Genomic DNA, 20,729 nt, shown 5'->3' with positions numbered 1-20,729 from the left:
AAATTTTTTTTAAAAATTATGACAAATTAATCCATCAGAAAATTTATACTTTTGATGGAAAAAAAATTGTAAGAAAAGTTATATTACTGATGGAATATGTCTGACAAATTTATATTTGTCAAAAATGTAAAAACTTTTTTACGAAAATTGACAATCATATAAAAATAAAGGTCCATCAAATTATATATATATATATATATATATATATATATATATATATATATATATATATGATGTGGGTTATAATAACACTGGTATAACTTTTACTAAGTATTATACCGCTCAATAACTTTATATTAAATGAGATTTGTGTAAATCCAACCGTTAAATTGAAAATTCTTTACTCTAAAATCATATGTACAAAATTTTATATTAATCTAAGATGATTTGATACTTAATTCTTATAAAACAAAATTAATATAATATATACATTTCAAAATATACTAAAATATGAACATTTTGATTACCTTCACATTGTTGTTCAAATTTAAAAAAATTTGATATAAACATATAAAGTGATATGAACTTTTAATCTAATGGTTGGATTTACAAAATTCACATTTAATATAAAGTTATTGAGCGATGTGTAATGCTTAGTAAAAGTTACACCGGTATTAGTATAACCCTCCTCTCTCTCTCTCTCTCTCTATATATATATATATAGAGAGAGAGAGCGGAGGAATCAAATAACTTACAAAATAACTTTGGTAAAGTTATTCTGCTCAATAACTCATGCTGTGTGTTAAATTTTATCGATCTAATTGTTAAATTAAAAGTTATTAAATTTTTCTAATAATTAATATAAAAAAATTAATTAGCTTTGGAATAAATTATTTGCTAATTAACAATATAATTAAAACATTAATTATTTTAAATTATTAAACTAAAATCTTATTGACAATTTACTATATGATCTTAATATTTTTGTATAACTAATATCTGGTTTTAAATTTGATGTGAAAATATTATGATATAACTAGATAAGATTTTAAGTTAGTATTACATTAATGGTTGATAATTAGAAAATAAAATAAGGATAAATACATTTTTTGAATTTTATATCTTTGATTTAAGATAAATAAATATATTAAATTATTTAATAATTTATTTAAAATGTTAAAATTTAATTTAAAAGTATGTAATAAATAAATATTTATAATTTTATAAATTATATTATCATTATAAATTATAAAAATAATAATTTAAATTATAATTTTAAATAGAATGAAGTAGATTGTTAATTATGAAAGTAAGTATATATAAATAAAGATTAATTAAATATATTATTATTATTATTATTCGTAATATAATTATTATATATTATTATATTTTTATACTTTTATAGTAATCTAATTGTTGGATTTACAAAATTCACATTTAATATAAAGTTATTGAGCGGTGTGTAATACTTAGTAAAAGTTATACCAGTGTTAGTATAATCATCCTCTCTCTCTCTAAGAGAGAGAGAGATAGAGAGAGAAAGAGAGAGAGTGGAGGAATCAAATAATTTAAGAAAAAATACTTGATAAAGTAATTTCGCTCAATAACTCATGGTGTGTGTTGAATTTCATCGATCCAATTGTTAAATTAAAAGTTGTTAAATTTTACTAATAATTAATATAGAAAAATTAATTAGCTTGGGAATTAATTATTTGCTAATTAACAATATAATTGAAACATTAATTATTTTAAATTATTAAACTAAAATCTTATTGACAATTTACTATATGATCTTAATATTTTTGTATAACTAATATCTGGTTTTAAATTTGATGTGAAAATATTATGATATAATTAGATAAGATTTTAAGTTAGTATTTTGTTAATGGTTGATAATTAGAAAATAAAACAAGGATAAATACATTTTTTGAATTTTATATCATTGATTTAAGATAAATAAATATATTAAAATATTTAATAATTTATTTAAAATTTTAAATTTTAATTTATAAGTATGTAATAAATAAATACTTATAATTTTATAAGTTATATTATCATTATAAATTATAAAAATAAATAATTTAAATTATAATTTTAAATAGAAATAAGTAGATTGTTAATTATAAAACGTAAGTATCTATAAATAAAGATTAATTAAATATATTATTATTATTCGTAATATAAAATTATTATATAGTATTATTATTATAGTACAAGTATGAGATTGTATAGTTGAGGATGACTTAAATGAATTAATTTGTACAACTTATACTGACAACATGCATATACATTTTGGTAGCTTATCTCATAAGAACTTCACAGTTAAGCGTTTTTGACTTGGAGTAATATAGGGATGAGTGACTTTCTGGGAAGTCTGCCAGAAATTGTACAAGCAAGGATAAAACACGATAAAAAGTGAAATGCCGTGAAATAGACCCCTCTTGAGAGGCTAACATCCCTATCAACGTGTGGTGTTAATAAGAGGCACAAATTCCGTCACAAATTTATGACGGAGTTAATCTGTCACAAATTTGTGACGAAGTCACAAATTCTGTCACAAATTTGTGACGGAAAAAAGTCCCTCACTAGATTTGTCACAATTTGTGATGGAAATTTATTGATTTATGAACATTTAATATTATAAATTAGTGACGGAATTTGTGATGCCTTAATTCCGTCACAGATTGTGACGGACTAAAATTATCCGTCACTAAATATTTTGTTACGCCAATTTTTGTGACGAAATTAGTTTCGTCACAAATTTCGTCACTAATTTATTTTGTGACGGATTTATAATATTTAGTGACGAATTTTGTTCCCTCTCTAATTTTAATTTTTCTAGTAGTGTTTTGTTGAGAGGAGTCAAACATTGCAACTACTAATCAAGTCCTTACGCCTTTTAGGCTTAGGATTGGAGGGCAAGTGTACCATCGTGGATAAATTTGAGATGGTTCTGTCGAGAGGCCTTGGTGGAGATCTTCGGTCGAGCATGTTGAAGGTCAAACTAAGGGGGCTACCCGAGTATCGGGGGAGGCCAACTTCTAATGTGGGATACCACTCTAAAAGGGGATCGAAATAAGTCTAATACGAAGAATTGTATCCAAGATAGAATCTTATTTTTAATAACTAGAGATTACAATAATAAAAACCACTTTAGAAGATCCCAATGTTTTCGAGGCCCATAAGACCCATGAACAAGTAAATATAAATTCCTAAACCTTATACCTAGGGAGGAAGATTACACTCTTGAATGCTCTGACTTTGGGGGGACTTCACCTAGAACAACACCCTAGACGTCCTTCCAGACAGAAACATTTTGGCAGCCACTGTGGGGCGACGAAAAAACTTCTCCTACGCCCCAAGGAACAAAATTTTAAAAAAGTTTACAAGATCTTTAAAAGAGATGGTGAGAGGGGTCAAGTCAAATCATGACACACAACACTCAAGCATGAAGGAAATGATGGCGTTGATCAATGGCTTAAGAGAAGAAAATGCTCAGGCTAGGGAAAGAAAGGACGTCATAAGAAGAAAGAATGAAGAAATTCGACTACGTGCAGACGAGATGCAAGCAACGATAATGGGCAATCTCAGGCTAATGGAGGAGGATGCAATGATGGAAGTCCCAAGGGATTCTAGACCCTTGTGAGAGGCAATTGAATCCAAAGCCATTCTGCAAGAGCATAGGGTACCCCGAGTTGAACCTTTTGACGGAACGAGGGATCCCAATCAACACTTGACGAATTTCAAAGCTCAAATGTTAATTTGTGGGGGGAGCATGGGAGTATGGTGCAAGCTTTTCATGGGAACCTTGAGGAAGGAGACTGCAGATTAGTTTAGTGGCTTTCCAGTGAGATCGATTACCAACTTTGATGTGTTCAATCGATTATTCATGGCTCAATTCGTTGTGAACAAGAGAAAACCTCTGATCATGTCAAAGCTATTTGATTTAAAGCAACAACTGGGAGAACCTTTGAAATATTTTCTCCAAAGGTTTAATGAAGTGGTTTTAAGGATAATGTCATTGGATGAAAAAATGGTTGTTATAGCATTCTAAAAGGGCTTGAGGTCAGGTGATTTCAATGTCTTCTTGGAGAAAATGAACAGTCAAACAATGGTTGAGGTGAGAGCCTTCGCCCTAAGTCACATAAAGACGGAGGAAGGACAAATCACCAAGAGAGTCATGGAGAGCCGAGAAGTGGTTGTGAGCAACAAGGATGGGACTAGAATCCTTCGCCCAAGGTTAGAGATTAAAATAAAAGGAAAGACCATTACAATCCAAGAAAGGGAAACTTCAGACAATCAAATCATAGAAGATGACGTAGGGATGATTGGATGAGGAGTAATGAATAAGAAAAATTCACCCCACTCAATGCTCCACAGAGGCAAATATTGCGTCATGTTAATAACGTGTCACCACTAGTGGAAAAATAGGATACTACGTCACCCATTTTACGTCGGATATACAAAGACCCGACGTAATAAAAACACGGTGGCACGTTTCGTAATTTTGTTAAATTATTTACATCGGACCTCCAAGGGTCCGACGTAAATTTTAACATCTACGTCGGCTATGCATTGTGTCCGATGTAGATGTTAAAATTTACATCGGACCCAATTAGGGCCGACGTAAATAACCCACAGGATGCTTAAAAGAAGGTGTATTGCGCGCACTAGCTAGTTCAAAAATTTCATGGTTTCCTTCTCCCGCCTCCTCCTCAAGTCGTGCACCTTCTTCTATCTGTTTTACTTCCTCATCCCTCCGCCTCCTCCTCAAATCGTGGCTGTCCTCCTCTTCCTCAAAATCGCGTGATGATGTTTTTCTTCTTCGGAGGGTTGCGTTTTTCTTCTATGAGGTAGCATCTTCTATCAAGTTTGTGTTTTCTGGGATGTTTTTTTCGTAATAATGTTTGTGTTGCATTTCGCGCGATTTTTTGAAGTTGGAGAAGGAAGTGACCAAGTCTGGGTTTGGAGACCCAGTCCTGGGTCTATCAAGCAGAACGACCCGTTCTGCTTGCACTCAATTTCTGTTTTTTTTTTTAATTTTTATAAATTTTTTACGTTGGACATGCCAAGGTCCGACGTAACGTCTCCCACTTCTACGTCGGAAGTTTTTTTGACGTAAAAACCCCTAAAATGACCGATGTAAAATGTGTATTATGTACTAGTGAACTTTTCAAATTCTTGGCAGTGACTGATCGACAACCAAGGCCCTTCAAAATCGAATGGTGTGAGTTGCACAAAAGTCATGGCCACACCACTAAAAGTTGCTTTGTTTTGGGAAGACAAATTGAGCGCTTAATTAAGGAAGGGAGATTGGAAAAATTCATCCTAGAAAAGGGAGAAGAGAGCTCGGTGGAGCGAAGAAATCGGAATGTAGGCAATAAAAGGAGGAGCAAGAAGGCTAAAGACGGATTTTCTTCCAAGGGGATCCCAATGGAGGGTCTCTATATAGACACCTGATTACGTCCGGGTTACCTTTACCAAAGACAAAAGGCCACTAAGACCACAAGAGCGGTCCTCGAGGGCCCAATAAAGCACCAAAATGGACCAAGACAACACCAAGAGGCCCAAAAGGCTCCAAGCTAGGTTTTAGGGCATGGAACAACCATTCACACACTTGGAATAACTGTTCGCAATTCAAATTTAATATGGGAAACCCTAGGTGGGAACGACCCTAGCTACCAAAACCCAGAACAGAAATTCCCAAAAGAAAATTTGGCCTATAACCCTAATTTGGAACAACTTGTTCCCAAAAGCCCATTTTAGTACAATTTTAAGGGCCAAAACGCCCGTTCCAAGCTTGGGAACGATCGTTCCATGCCTATGGGTGCCTATATAAGCGTGCCCAGGGCTTAGTCTCCCACACACACTGTTTAGTTGACAAATTCCTGGCAGAAAAACTCTCCCTTCTCTTCTTTTATACATTCTTGAGTGATTGTGAGGTCTCTATAGAGTGAAAGACTGCCAAAACACGCCTTTGTACGAAAAATTGAGATTTCTTCTATAAAGCTTACTTTAGAGGTATTTTTATCAAGTCGTTCACTCTTCTTACTTATTTAATCGCTTTATTCATAGTATTATTATCATGAAACAACTAGCAATCATGTAGACATTAAGTATAAAAAAAGGGATAAATATTTAACCATTGTTTATTATTATGCTAAACTCGTCATAGGGTACCAATTTAAGGCATTGTGGGGTGCCTAATACCTTCCTCACATGTAACCGACCCTTAAACTTGATTCTGGCTATAAAGGCCATTATTAACTTGCAAAAACCTTTTTCCTTTTTTCTGATGTTTTAAGCAAAATATTGGTGGTAAATCCTTAGAACCTTTTTCAAAAATCATTGGTAAATGATTAGTCTGATCTTCGGGCATTCCTAAACCGATGAAAATTTCAAAACTAAGTCAAAACCATCTGTGGGCAAGATTGGAAAGTTTTGGGTTCTGACAGATGGCGACTCAGTTAGGGAAGCTTAAAGAGAGTCTATAGACACCTAATTTCATCTATGATACTAAAAACAAGACAAAAAAGACTACTAAAACAAGGCAAGAGGTCTTTGAAGGCCCAACATGACATTATAATGGACCATAATAACATTAGAAGGCCCAAAAGACCAAAACACCAAGTTAGGAGCTCAGAATGGGACATTCCCAATCCAAAACGGGCCATTTTTGACCCCGGTTGTTGTGAACAAACTAACATTTTGGAATGGGTCATTTTAATTTTGAAATGCCCTATTCCGAATTCAAATTTTTTTCACAACAAATCAACCCGGAGCGGCCCGTTTTGATGACCAAAACGGTCGTTCCAGTTGGTTCTAATGCCTATAAATAGGTGATGAGTCATTATTTTCCCCTATTTATTTATCTTTCTGTACTTATTTTAATTGTTGATTTGGGCTTAATCGCTTATTAATTGCACAGTTTCACTGTTTGGGCTTCATTGGGCCAGTAATTCGAATTTTAATTAATTCTAATTCACTTGGTCTAATTTTTGTCTATTAATTATTTTCATGTTAATTGTGAAGCATTTTTGGGCTTGGATATTATTTTTGGACTTCAAGAGATAAATTCCATGTCAACACCACATCAGCGCTAGGGATGGCAAATATACCCGTACCCGCGGGTAATACCCAAACCCGTCCCGACTTTGACGAGGAATACCCGGTTTGACCGGGTACGGGTAAAACCCGATATATTAAATTGGGTACGGGTACGGGTACGGGTATGTACTTACTCGCTCCGTACCCGTACCCGTACCCGTCCCCGTTCTCATTTTTAATTTAATATTCACTTTCAATTTAATTATATTAAAAAAAATTAATATTTTTTATGTGTGATTATTTATTATAATATGAGATAAAGAAATAACCTAATTATAATTATAATATAATAAAAAAAATAATTTAAAAATATTATTTTTTTTTACAAAAAAAAAAAAATTTGACGGGTACGGGTATACCCGATACCCGACGGGGACGGGAATGGGGATGAAAATCTATACCCGACGGGTATGGGGACGGGGATGGGGATGAGTTTAACTTGCGGGGACGGGGACGGGTATCATGAAACCCGTACCCGCCCCGCCCCGTTGCCATCCCTAATCAGCGCCACATCAGCATATTGTTTTATTTTATTTTTCGTTTATTTTATGTATTTTCGGGTCAAACCTGACTTGGGGGCCCATTTTGACTCTTCTAGGGTTTTTAGGGTCCTACGGTAGGCACCATGCTACCCCCATCTGATGTGACCACGTTGGGGACACCTTCCTTCTCTGGGTTTTTACATTTTTCTTTTTTTGCTCTTTGTTCTTGTATCTGCAGTTTACGTTTTGCTCTCCTCTCCTCTTATATGCAGTTTACATTTTGTATCTGAACCCTTGTGATGGAACTACTTGGAGAAGATTGATGAATCTTCAAGTGCTCCATTCCAAGACCTTTAAACTCTTGAGGTTGACCACGAATTTGGATGGGGAACTCCTTTGAAGAAGCTTCAATGGAGAAGAATCACCAAGGAGGTTCGGTTACTCCATGAAAGAGTGATGAAGCTTGTTGAACAAGCTAAAAGGTTGGAAACCTTTGAGAGAAACTTAGAGAGAAAGTTTCTCCACGAAATTTAGGACTTTAAGAGGAGAGAATTTGAGTCAAATTCTGATTTCATATCTCAAAAAGTGAAGTACAATGAGAAATTTAGAAATATCTAGGGAGAGGTAGCTTGTAGAGGAAGCTAACCTTAACCATGGTTCACTAGGAACCATGGTAAGGTGTAACTAACCATCCATGGTTTCTAAAACTTGTAGGAGAAGCTAACCTTGACCATGGTTCACTTAAGAACCATGGTAAGGTCAGCCAAACCTACTAAGGTTTAGAAGCTTGGAAGGCAAGCTTCAAAGCTTGTAAGAGAAGCTAGAATTTTTGGCCAAGAACAAAAGGAATGAGCTAGGCGGCCAAGGCTAAAAAATTCTCCATGATTTATTTCAAAAATATTTGATTTGGTTTAGTTAGGCTCATCATATGATGATGAGACCTAGCTAAATCAAATCTATGAAAAATTAGGAGCAAAATGAGTCTAATATGCAAAATTTTGCCTAGGCCCAGTTCTGGCCCAATTACTAGTCACACCCTCAAGCATTGCTAAATGCCACCCCTTATTCCCTACTGAAAAAATATAAAATGAATGTATCAACAAATGAAGTTAAATGGAGTTAAACTCTCCAAGTAACCCACCCTAAAATCAATATACAATCACTAGTTAAAAGCAAGTAAAGTGCCTCACAAATACAAAGGCAAAAATAACCCTATACAAAGAGACTACTATATGTACAAACATATGAAAGGTCTTTAATATCATCCCATTCCTCTTGGTTCTTTTAAGATATCACCTCCTGGATTACTTGGCCTTGGTCATAGTCTATCATCCCCTCCCTCTTGAAAATGATTTGACCTCAAATCTCGAGAATCTTCATGATTATTGGCCACACCTACAAATATATAATACAATTCATTGGAGGTGATATTTTCAACAAATAAATGTGAAAGGTATATCCTAGAAGGAATCCTTTCATGGAACCTAAAGAAATCAATAATACTAGACCTTCTAATATAATGAATAGGATCATCTCCTAAACATAGACTAGATATATTACTAAATCCTAAAAATGTGCTAAAACTAAAACTATAGCACACTAGAGACTCAATCCTAAAAACTAGAACATCTTGCCTAAAGTACCCTATGGGGTAACCTAGGCATTTCCTAGAAAATAAGGAAAATACTACTAAGAAATTTCCTAAATAATTTTGGATTATATTATTTGTTGGATAGTTATGAAAAGAATTTGTCACAAGGAACCTTGAAGGTTCATATGTTATATCCAACAAATAATATATTCCATAAATTGGGTGCATTATTGACACAACTAAGGTAGGAAAAGTCCTACACAAAAGAAGGCTATCTACCTTAGGCACCACCAAGGAAGTAGCATGAGAAGTAGAACCAGGTGAAGTCCACTTCTCCTTCACCAAATCTTGAAGTTGAGACTCTTTTTCTTTAAAAATAATGGATTTATGAATCTCCACCTCAAGACTAGTGGCAGAATGAGGGAAAGAGTTAAGATCTTTATGAATAAAGAGAATTTTTTTCATAGGATTTTTAGTACTAAAACAATTCTCTTTAGTCACAAATCCTTTAGAGGATATTTCTTCCTCTTTACTCTTCCCAGCACAAAGTTCTTTCTTTTTTTCTATTTCTTTTTTTCTTTTGATTTTCATTTATCTTCTTCTTTTGTGTTTTATCATGTCTTCTTTCAATTTTTCTTCTTCTTGTTTAATAATTCTCAACTTCTCATCTAGGATAGCAAGTTTGGCCTCTCTTTCAATTTTCTCCTTCTCTTTTTGAAAGGCCTTTTGCTTCTTCCATAGTTTAAGTGATTTGAGTTCTTTTGTTAAGTAAGAAATGCTTTTAGAAGAGCTATCACTTCTACTATAGTTGGATTGTTGAGACATTTTAAACAACAAGATTTTTCTCTTCACACAAAAATAGATTTTAAGAAAATAATAGTTTTGAAGTGCTTAGACATGACACTTAGAGGTCTAAGAATACAAATTGAACTATGGAGGGAGGTGAGCTACTAAAGAGCCACTTAATAACCAAGTCTCTTCAAGTAAAAATCTCTAAACCCCCTTGTACGTTTGTCTTGCACAAAACAATTTTCACAAAGATATTTTTCAAAGAAAAATAACAAACAAGTGCCTAAAGTGTACAATTAATCAATACTTGAAAACATAAATGGCAAGAAAACATAGATTGCTTGAAAACTTAAATTGCTGAAAACATAAATTGCTTAAAACATAAATTTCATGAAATCTTAAAGACAACAAAACATAAACTAGGCGTTGAAAGTAATTAAACCTATGTGACAGCTTAAAAGGCACCAAAGACCTTCAAGGACCCTCTCACAAGTACTACACGATTTTACTATTAGAACACTTAAGGAGAGATGGAGATACACCAAAGGCACTCCAAGACACTCCTTAATAAAGGCCTTGTACAAAAAAATGAGAAGTTGAAAAATTTACAACAGATGAAATGTAAATTTACACCAAATGAAATGCAAATTTACACTAAATGAAATGTAAATTCACATTCAAATGAAATGCAAATTCACTTGAAATGAAATTAATGGCTGCAACAAAAGTTTTTAGAAACAAAATTCAGCCACTAATTAGTGACAAATTAAGTGATGGATTTAGAAATAGAAATTTTTGAAATCAAAATTTCCATCACTAAATTTGTTACTAATTTCTTGTTTTCACAAAAAAATTTACTAAAATTTGGTTGTTCCTTTTCTTCCAATTCCAGCCACCAAGATTGCTGCCCTCACAAGTGTATCACTCCACTTTTAGAAGAATCCTTGATGATGGATACTTCTAGGTGTTTAGAACTCAAAGCCAAAAATCCAATGGAGAAGAAATTCTTCTAGGTTGCCACCAAAAAGCCTCCAATATTGACTTCCTTTGAGCTTGGCCTTCAACACCTTCAAGGAGCACTCAACACACCTTAAGTGATGGAATAACAAGTCTAAAAACTGAAAATGCACAATTAGGAACAGCTACACCAAGTGGTGGAAAGCAATGTGACAAGACTAGAAGGAATTCCAAGAAAAGACAAGCAACAAATAAAGCACTATTTGAAAGCTAGTACACAAAGGAATTCCTAACAAAGGCACTAGAATGGATTACAAAATAGAAGCTAAGATTAGAAATGAAAATAAGACACAAAACATGTGGCTGGACTGAAAATTTGTGCACAAACACACACCAAAAATCGAGAGCTAGTAAACTAGTTTTTCACTCCTTTCGGCTTTTTCTTTTGCTATTTTCTTTCTTTTCTTTTTGCAATATATATTTCACTTCTTTTTCTTTTAACAACCAGGAGTTTTAATGCCTTTTTAACATATATGAAACTCGTTTTTGATGAATTAAAACTGCTGCAAAAATTTTCACACAAAACAAGAGGTTTTCACATGCATCATTAAACTAGTGCTTCACAATTTTGTGCTATTTTTATGTCAAATTTTTAAGCACTTTTTCTTTTGATTTTCTAATTCTTTTCACACACTTAAACCTCTGTTTGCCTCTGTTTTAATGAGTACAAGAATTATAAAAGTTTCAGCCACACCAAAGAATTGAAGAGAACCTAATAGGAGAATGTTTGAAGCATTTTCTTGACAAACTTTTTAACAAGACATAAATGAAACCTAACTCTAGGAAATTTGCTAGGACTAATAGCAAATTAAGAACTCAAACATGTAAAGAAAAAGCACATGTAGTAAGGTTCAGATTTAATAAGCAAAAACGCACCACAAAATGCTTCACAAACAACACACAAAAAATTAGGTCAAACAAGCTAGTCTAGGAATTTTCAACATGTAAAAGGACTACACATGACTTCTATGACAAAACAAGTGATTCAAAAAAAAATCTATGCTCAATGAATGTTTTCCAATCACGGACACATGTTATATAATGGAGAGACTAAAAAACAATACAAAAAACGCACAAGTAGAGAAGAACCTAGGCGCACATACAAAAATTGATTCAAGAAGAATTAGGAACAAGCAAACATGAATCAATTAGTTCATATGAGACATATAGGATCCATCAAAATGTGTATTAGGCTTAGATCCATACAGAAAACACAAATTTAGACAAAGATAAGGAAGGAACAACACGGATTCAATGAAAAAAAAATTAGGAACACATAACCTCAAGAGCACTAGGCTCTAGATACCAAAATTGCTAAATGCCACCCCTTTTTCCCTACTGAAAAAATATAAAATGAATGTATCAACAAATGAGGTTAAATGGAGTTAAACTCTCCAAGTAACCCACCCTAAAATCAATATACAATCACTGGTTAAAAGCAAGTAAAGTGCCTCACAAATACAAAGGAAAAAATAAGTCTATACAAAGAGACTACTATATGTACAAACATATGAAAGGTCTTTAATATCATCCCATTCCTCTTGGTTCTTTTAAGATATCACCTCTTGGATTCCTTGGCCTTGGCCATAGTCTATCACCTTGCATTGAAGAATACAGATTATCCATTTTCGTTTTGCTCTCCTCTCCTTGCATTTTCATTTCTGTATCTGCTTCTGTTTTAATGCAAGGCTAAAATCTCTGGGGTTGGCTTCTTGTTATGGATTGTAATCTCTGTTTGAGGTTGGGTATGTTTGTATATCTCTGTTCTACTTGGTCATTTTTCATTTAACCTCTGTATCAATATGTCCATGCTTAATGGGCTGTCCTCAATGCCACAGTTGCTTAATCTGTGAAGAGGTTGATGTTGTATACGTTTGCTTAATTCGTATAGGGAAATCTTGAGTTAATCTTCGCTTAGTTGGTTAACTTGGATGGAACAAGGATTAAGTGGCTGATAGAGTAATCTCGTTGTGAATCAAGGATAAGAGAGTTACAATCCGAACAAGGAGCCAATCTATTTTACTTGCTGTGTTATCTGCGTTTTAGTGTATTTTAAGCTAAAAAAATCTGAACCGAACCCCCCCCCCACTTCGTGTTTAAGCCTTTGACAGAGAAAAATAGTCCTTGGGAGATGACCTAGGACAACTTCCTAGTACTGCATTTAATTATTTTATTTGACCGGATACGGCTTCGATCAAATTTGGCGCCGTTGTCGAGGACCATCGGTTCTTGTCAAAGGTTCTTTTATAATGTAGTGTATATTATTTTATGTTATGTTTTTTTTTGTTTCATGTTGTATTGTATTGTATTGTTTTGTATGATGTTGGATCATTTCCGTGTGTGTTAGTAGTGGTGCGTGTGCTGGTTCAATTTCTGGTGCGTTTTGTGGCTCAATTTCTGGTGCGTTTTGTGGCTCAATTTCTGGTGCATGTGCTCTATTTTGGTGTGTGTTTTGGTACGTGTTTGGTGCATGCTCTATTTCGGTGTAGCATACTCTATTTTCTCTCCCTACTAGTCCTCTGTTCGGGTGCCAAAAATGTGGGAAGAGGTGTGAAAATGTTGCAAATCTGGTGCAATTTTGGTGCGCGTGAATAGTGCTGAATAGTAGCTAAATTTTCCAATTAATTGTGATTTTTGGTTTTGATAGCTAGACTTGTTATTTTTTCCTCAAATTTTGTGTGGTAACTTCTTTAAACCTATATTTTGTGTAAAAAATAGCAGGGGCACCTAGTTTGGTCAAGATTTGGAGATACCAAAATTTTTTAAAATAGTTTTCAGCAAAGCTTCAAACGGCCATAACTTTTGCTCTGGTTATTAGAATTAGGCAAACCTTTTTTTCATTTTGTGTAGAAAAAAAGGATCTATCAAACCCAGACAGCCATGCTATCTAGCCCTAGCTATATTTTAAAAAAAAAGGTCGTTTACTATTTGTTTTCTATTTTTGAAGTTTTATTTCCTTATTTTTCAAAGCTTTTCATGGGTAGTTCATATAGTTAGGCTTTGAATTTTGCTCTCAAATTTTTTGTGGTAGTTTCTAATGGTTTTAGGATGATATTGGTGCATTAGTTTTAATGGTTTCCAAATTTTCATGAAAATTCTAATGATTTTTGTGGTAGCTTTTACTGTTCACTGTCACTATTCATGTAGTAGTTCATGTAGTGCATGACTAGGAGCAACCCTGATTTTTTGCACTCATTTGATCCTGAGATTGTTAGGACATTCCATAGACTAATTAGAGAGCATATCATTCCATCTTTAGATAGTGATAGTCATATTCATAGTCATAGTGTTAGTCATAGTGTAAGTGTTGTATCTGAGATTGATTCAAGTCAACCAGAAAACATGGGTGAACAACCTTATAATGGACTTCGTGAGAGGACTCTTAGGGAGATGGCTGAACCTGATTTCACATATGAGAGTTTATGCATTCAATATCCTGAAGAGGATGTTCCTTTTGTGATTAAAATTGGACTAATCCATTCGTTGCCCAAGTTTCATGGTCATGCAGGTGAGGATCCACATAAACATCTGAATAAGTTCCATATTGTTTGTTCTACCATGAAGCCTTCTGATGTTCAAGAGGACCACATTTACCTGAAGGCATTTCCACATTCATTGGAGGGAGTTGCTAAAGATTGGTTGTATTATTTGGCTCCCAGGTCCATCACTAGCTGGGATGAACTGAAAAGAATGTTTATGGAGAAATTCTTCCCTGCCTCAAGGACCACTACAATTAGAAAAAATATATCAGGGATCAGGAAACTTGGTGGAGAGAGCTTGTATGAGTACTGGGAGAGATTCAAGAAGTTGTGTGCAAGCTGTCCTCACCACCAAATTTATGAGCAGTTGTTACTACAATATTTCTATGAGGGGTTGAATAACATGGAGAGGAGTATGATAGATGTTGCAAGTGGTGGAGCACTTGGTGACATGACCCTAGCTGAAGCCAGACACTTGATAGAAAAAATGACCTCCAACCCTCAACAATTTAGTACCAGAAACGATAATGCAATTGTCATTAGAGGAGTTCATGATGTGGCCACTGATGCAGATAAAAAGCTGGAGAGTAAACTTGATGCATTGGTCAACCTGGTGACTCAACTTGCTACAAATCAAAAATCTGCATCTGTAGCAAGGGTCTGTGGCATCTGTACTTCAATTAATCATCCAACAGATGCTTGTCCCTCCTTGCAAGACTCTTCTACAGGTCTTGAGGCGCCCCAAGCATATGCTGCCAACATTTACAATAATAGACCTCAACACCAGCAACAACAGAATTATGACCTGTCTTCCAATAGATATAATTCTTGTTGGAGGAATCATCCCAACTTGAGGTGGGGAAACTCTCAGCAACAGCAAAATCAAGCACTTTTCCAAAACCATCCCTCAAGTTCTTCATACCAACCCCCTCAACAGAGACCTCCTCCTCCTACAGCTACACCTCCATCAGCTCAACCTTCTACTTCTTCTAAGCCTTCATTGGAGGAGTTGGTGAGGCAGATGACCATTCAGAACATGAAATTCCAGCAAGAGACCAGAGCTTCCGTTCATAGTTTGATAAATTAGATGGGGCAGATGGCCACTCAACTCAATAAGGCACAATCTCAAAATTCAGATAAGTTGCCTTCACAGACTGTGCAAAATCCAAAGAATGTGAGTGCCATCACCTTGAGGTCTGGCAAACAGATTGACGCACCAATACCAGTACCAGCACTAGCAACAGTACCTGTACCTGTAATTGAGCCTACACTTGAGGTTCCTGCAGGTGGTAGTAGAAATTCAAATACAGGTGGACCTTCTTCCAGTGCATACAGTGGCGACTTGCAACCTCCTATCCCTCTTCCATTTCCACCAAAATTAATTCCCAGCAAAAAGATGGAAGAGGTGGATAAGGAGATATTGGAGACCTTCAGGAAGGTGGAGGTGAACATACCTCTACTAGATGCCATCAAGCAAATTCCCAGATATGCAAAATTCCTGAAAGAGTTGTGCACTCATAAGAGGAAAATGAAAGGAAATGAGAGAATCAACATGGGCAGAAATGTGTTTGCTTTGATAGGTAAATCTATTCCGCACATTCCTGAAAAATGTAAGGACCCAGGTACTTTCTGCATACCTTGTATTATTGGGAATAGCAAATTTGAAAATGCCATGCTTGATTTGGGTGCTTCTATAAATGTCATGCCTCTGTCCATTTTTAAATCTTTGTCTCTTGGTCCTATGCAACCTACAGGTGTGGTGATACAGTTGGAAAATAGAAGTGTCGCCCACCCTACAGGTTTCATTGAGGATGTCTTAGTTCGGGTCGGCGAACTGGTTTTTCCTGTTGATTTCTATGTGGTTGATATGGAGGAGGGACTCTCTCATGGATCTGTCCCAATCATTTTAGGCAGACCATTTTTGAAAATAGCCTGAACTAAGATTGATGTGTATGCTGGTACATTGTCCATAGAATTTGGTGATAGTATTGTCTATTTTAATATTCTTGATGCCATGAGACATCCATCTGAAGACCATTCTGTTTTTCGTGCTGAGATACTAGATGATGTTGTCGATGCGTATGCTTCTGATTTTCATTCTTTGCATGATAAGAAACATTGTTTTCTATCTAATCTATATACTTCTCTTGCATGCACTGAATCTGATTATGTTTCTGAATCTGTTTCTGAGTTTGATTTTGAATCTGTTTCTGTATCCGATTTTGATTCCTGTTCCAAAAATAAATATGATTTTGTATATGATTTTGTATTTGATGTTTTGGGTGTTGTAACTCTGGATATTATTTCTTTAGAGTCAGAATGCACTAACCATGTTTCAGGAAGTACACATGAATCTGACTTGCAGGTTGAGGTACATGCTGTGGAACCCTTAGTTCCTTCTAATGTTCAGCCAGCACCCATTCCAGAATTAAAGCCTCTACTAGAAAACCTCAAGTATGCTTACTTGGAGGATGATGAGAAGTTTCCAGTGATCATTTCCACCTCCCTTGATGTTGTTCAAGAGGAGAAATTGTTGCACGTTCTGAAAAGGCATAAGAAAGCCATCGGTTAGACCCTGGCGGACATTCCTGGTATCAGCCCATCCACTTGCATGCATAGGATACTCTTAGAGGATGGAGCTAAACCAGTCAGACAACCCCAGAGGCGACTCAACCCTGTCATTTTGGATGTAGTGAAGAAGGAGGTGACCAAGCTTCTTCAAGTTGGGATCATTTATCCTATATCAGATAGTCAGTGAGTGAGTCTGGTCTAGGTGGTCCCCAAGAAGACAGGCCTCACTGTTGTGAAAAATGAGAGGGATGAGAGAGTAATCTCATTGTGAACCAAGGATAAGAGAGTTACAATCCGAACAAGGAGCCAATCTATTTTACTTGCTGTGTTATCTGCGTTTTAGTGTATTTTAAGCTAAAAAAATTTGAACCAACCCCCCCACTTCGTGTTTAAGCCTTTAACAGAGAAAAATGGTCCTTGGGAGACGACCTAGGAAAACTTCCTAGTACTGCATTTAATTGTTTTATTTGACCGGATACGGTTTCGATCAATAGGTGTCTCATGCACAATGTAAAGGGACCGAGGTTGAACCGAAAAAGCGACAAGTTTTGACTTGTTTTCCAGTTTTAGTTCCGAAACACTTTTTTTATCTCTTTTGTATTTCTTAAGTTATTGTGAGAATTATTGTAGAGTGAAAGGTTACCAAAAAGCACCTGGACCCCACATTTGAAAGGCATTCTATAAAGCTTGCTTTGGACGTACTTTTATTAATTTCCTTCCCTTTTCTCTACTACTTTGCTCAAATTATAATCATTATAAATGAAAAGCAATCATGTAGACATATTGTTCTAAGCTTTTAGGGGTTTAAATCCTCCATCTTCACATACAATGATAGTAAGTAACATGTAAATAACAAAAAAGGGAATAAGATATTCAAATTATTATTCTTTATCATGCTTATTTCATCATAAGGTACCAATTTAGGGTGTTATATGTAACGACCCGCCATGGTCTCTACACTTAGTGGAATCGCACTACTACTAGTAAACTAAGAGAAATATTAAGCTGGATAACTCATACATACAGGTATAAATAAGAATGAAAATAACTAAGTTTCTGGTTATAAAATAGAACATCGTATATGTACAGTCATCCCAAAAAATAATATTCCTTAGTGCCAGTCAAGCACAGACAAAACCGTTACCTAAAATGGTAACTCTAACACGAGGATCAAACTCCCCGTCTCGCAGCGGTCACCTCAACTCCAAACTAGCCCTGACCTGCTCCCATACAAGGTATGATCATCACAGTCCATCCACATGGAAACAAAAGGGTAAGCTAGAGTTCAAAATCAATCATACAAGTATAGAACAATAATCTATACTACACAATCATCCAACTACCAATCATATTCATAGATTCACACCATACACTCTATCCAATACTACTCATGCATAAAATACAATCCACCAATCATGAAGCCAAACACCACACACTTCATCATATTATAACAATCATGCAATCAATGCATCTCATGACAAATATCAATGCATATCAAACATCTAATGCGTCGTCACACATACACCTAGGAGATCTCCCTAACAACAGAGCTGTATAAGTGACATCCCATCCTACCGAAACCACCCCAACCGTTTTCACGCCTAATGCGCCCGCTCGGTCACAGCTAAAGAGGATATAATCCTCACTTGAGTTTACTCGGATGATGTCACTTACACAATTGGAAGTCCAGATCCACCGTCAGGTATAGCACAGCTGGGTACAGGCTTACCACAACCTTGGCATACATTACCAAGTCAATTGTGGAGTTTGCCCACTGACTATCCACAAGGATCCACGCACCTTCCCGAGTACTTGGTTAAGGGAATAACCCTCGACCTCATACCCCGCTCCAACACTAGCTAAGGACTTAGAGGAGACTCACCCAACCCAGTGGCCTACCTGAGCACCACTGATGGAAAAATACTAGGAGGAGTGGTAGATGACTTCTCCTTAGCTTCTCCTTTACTCGGATCTTCTTCAAGGAGATGGAAACCACAAAGATGAACACTAGATGGAGGAAGAATATCGGATATAGAAGAGGCTTAAGCCTTGGATGCAAGCATCCAAGCTTAAGGTGCAAAGGAAAGCTCACTTCAAAGAGGAGGAAAACCTAGTAAGGTTCCTAAGGTGAACCTTTCTCTCATGGTGACTCTTGAACAAAATTTGGCTGAATAAGCTCTCAAATTTCATTATTCTCAAAAGTGAATACAAAAATGTGAAGGGAGGACTTAAGTATGCACGGAAATGAAGCACATAGGCACCTAAACCAAAGCTACACAAATTGGCGCCTAAAGTTTGAATTCAAATTTGAAATTTGAATTCAAACTTTGGTGCACATGTGTAAGTCCGAAAATTTAGGTACCAAGGTGCATTTAGGTCTGATTTGAGAGTCATTTAGGGTTAATTTGAGTGTCACATGTTCAGCCACCAATGGTGCAAAACATGTGACTCAAATGTAACTTAAATGGCTTCCAAATTAAACCTAGTTTAACCTAATTAGCATACTTTAGTATTCCTTGTATTTTCCTATTCTAATGACCTAATTACATTGGTCAAACAATTACAATGGAAAGGAAAAATTACAAGAATGAAAATGAGCCCAATATTGGGTACCAAAAGCCCAAAGGCCCATGAAGCCCAAAACTAGGCCCAACTAGCCTAAAACCTAAAATGCTATTCTATGTGGTCCAAAATACAAGACCAAAATATATGATACCTATACTAACATGATGTATACAAAACATATGAAATTAGCTATAACAAAATATGGCCCATGAAAAGTTCAACTTGGGCCTTCCCAGGCCCATCAGGCCCATTGGGCCCTGACTGGCCCAAACCTTCATGTCTAGCCAACTCCTCTTGGCTCCTTCAATATGTCACCTCTTGCCTTCCTAGGCATGATTCCATCATCCCCTCCCTCTTGAAAAGGATTTGTCCTCAAATCACGAGGATGCATGGAATAAGAATCATCACCTACATACACAACAAACCATGTATAAGAGGTGACATGTTTATGATGAGAAAATGGATTATGGATCCTAAGAGGAGTCCTTATATCTAGCCTAAGAAAAAATAAACCATCAAAATTAGACTCCCTAAAAGTAGAAATTGGATCCTCTTCTAAGTACAACCTAGAATGAAATCCTAAAAATGTAATGACACTATGACTAAGACAATGAAAAGAATGCTTCTTAAAAATTACAACATCTTGCCTAAAGTACCCTAAATGGTAACCTAGGCTTTTCCTAGAATATAAAGAAAATACCACTAGAAAACGCCCTAAACAATTTTGGATTTGATTGTTTACTAGATACTCACAATCATATAAGCTATATTTGTCTTGTAGGGAAGGAAACGTATTAAGTTCAAAAGAGTAAGAACTTCCCATAAGATTAAACATAGAATATAGATTATTACAAGTTGTATCTACTAAACAATGTAAACCGAAAATTGGGTGCTTTATTAGAACAACTAAGGTAGAAGGAGTCCTAAAGAGGGGAAGGCTTTCTTCCTTGGGCACCTCCAAGGAAGTAGCACAAGAAGTGGAACTAAATGTAGTCCACTCCTTCTTCACTGCATCTTGAAGTTGAGATTCATTTTTCTTTAGAATAATTTGTTCTTGAATCTCTACTTCATGACTAGTGATAAGATTAGGGTAAGAGTTGAGGTCTTTATTTATGAAGAGAGTATTTTGTAAATGATTTTTAGTGGTAGAACAACTCTCTTCATGATGGAGAAGATAGGAGGAGTGAA

The sequence above is a fragment of the Cajanus cajan genome, chromosome 11, assembly GCF_000230855.2.
Source record: "Cajanus cajan strain Asha chromosome 11, NIPB_CcT2T_4, whole genome shotgun sequence".
Taxonomy (NCBI): Eukaryota; Viridiplantae; Streptophyta; class Magnoliopsida; order Fabales; family Fabaceae; genus Cajanus; species Cajanus cajan.
The sequence above is the reverse complement of the archived record's forward strand: the minus strand, read 5'-3'. Positions refer to the sequence as shown.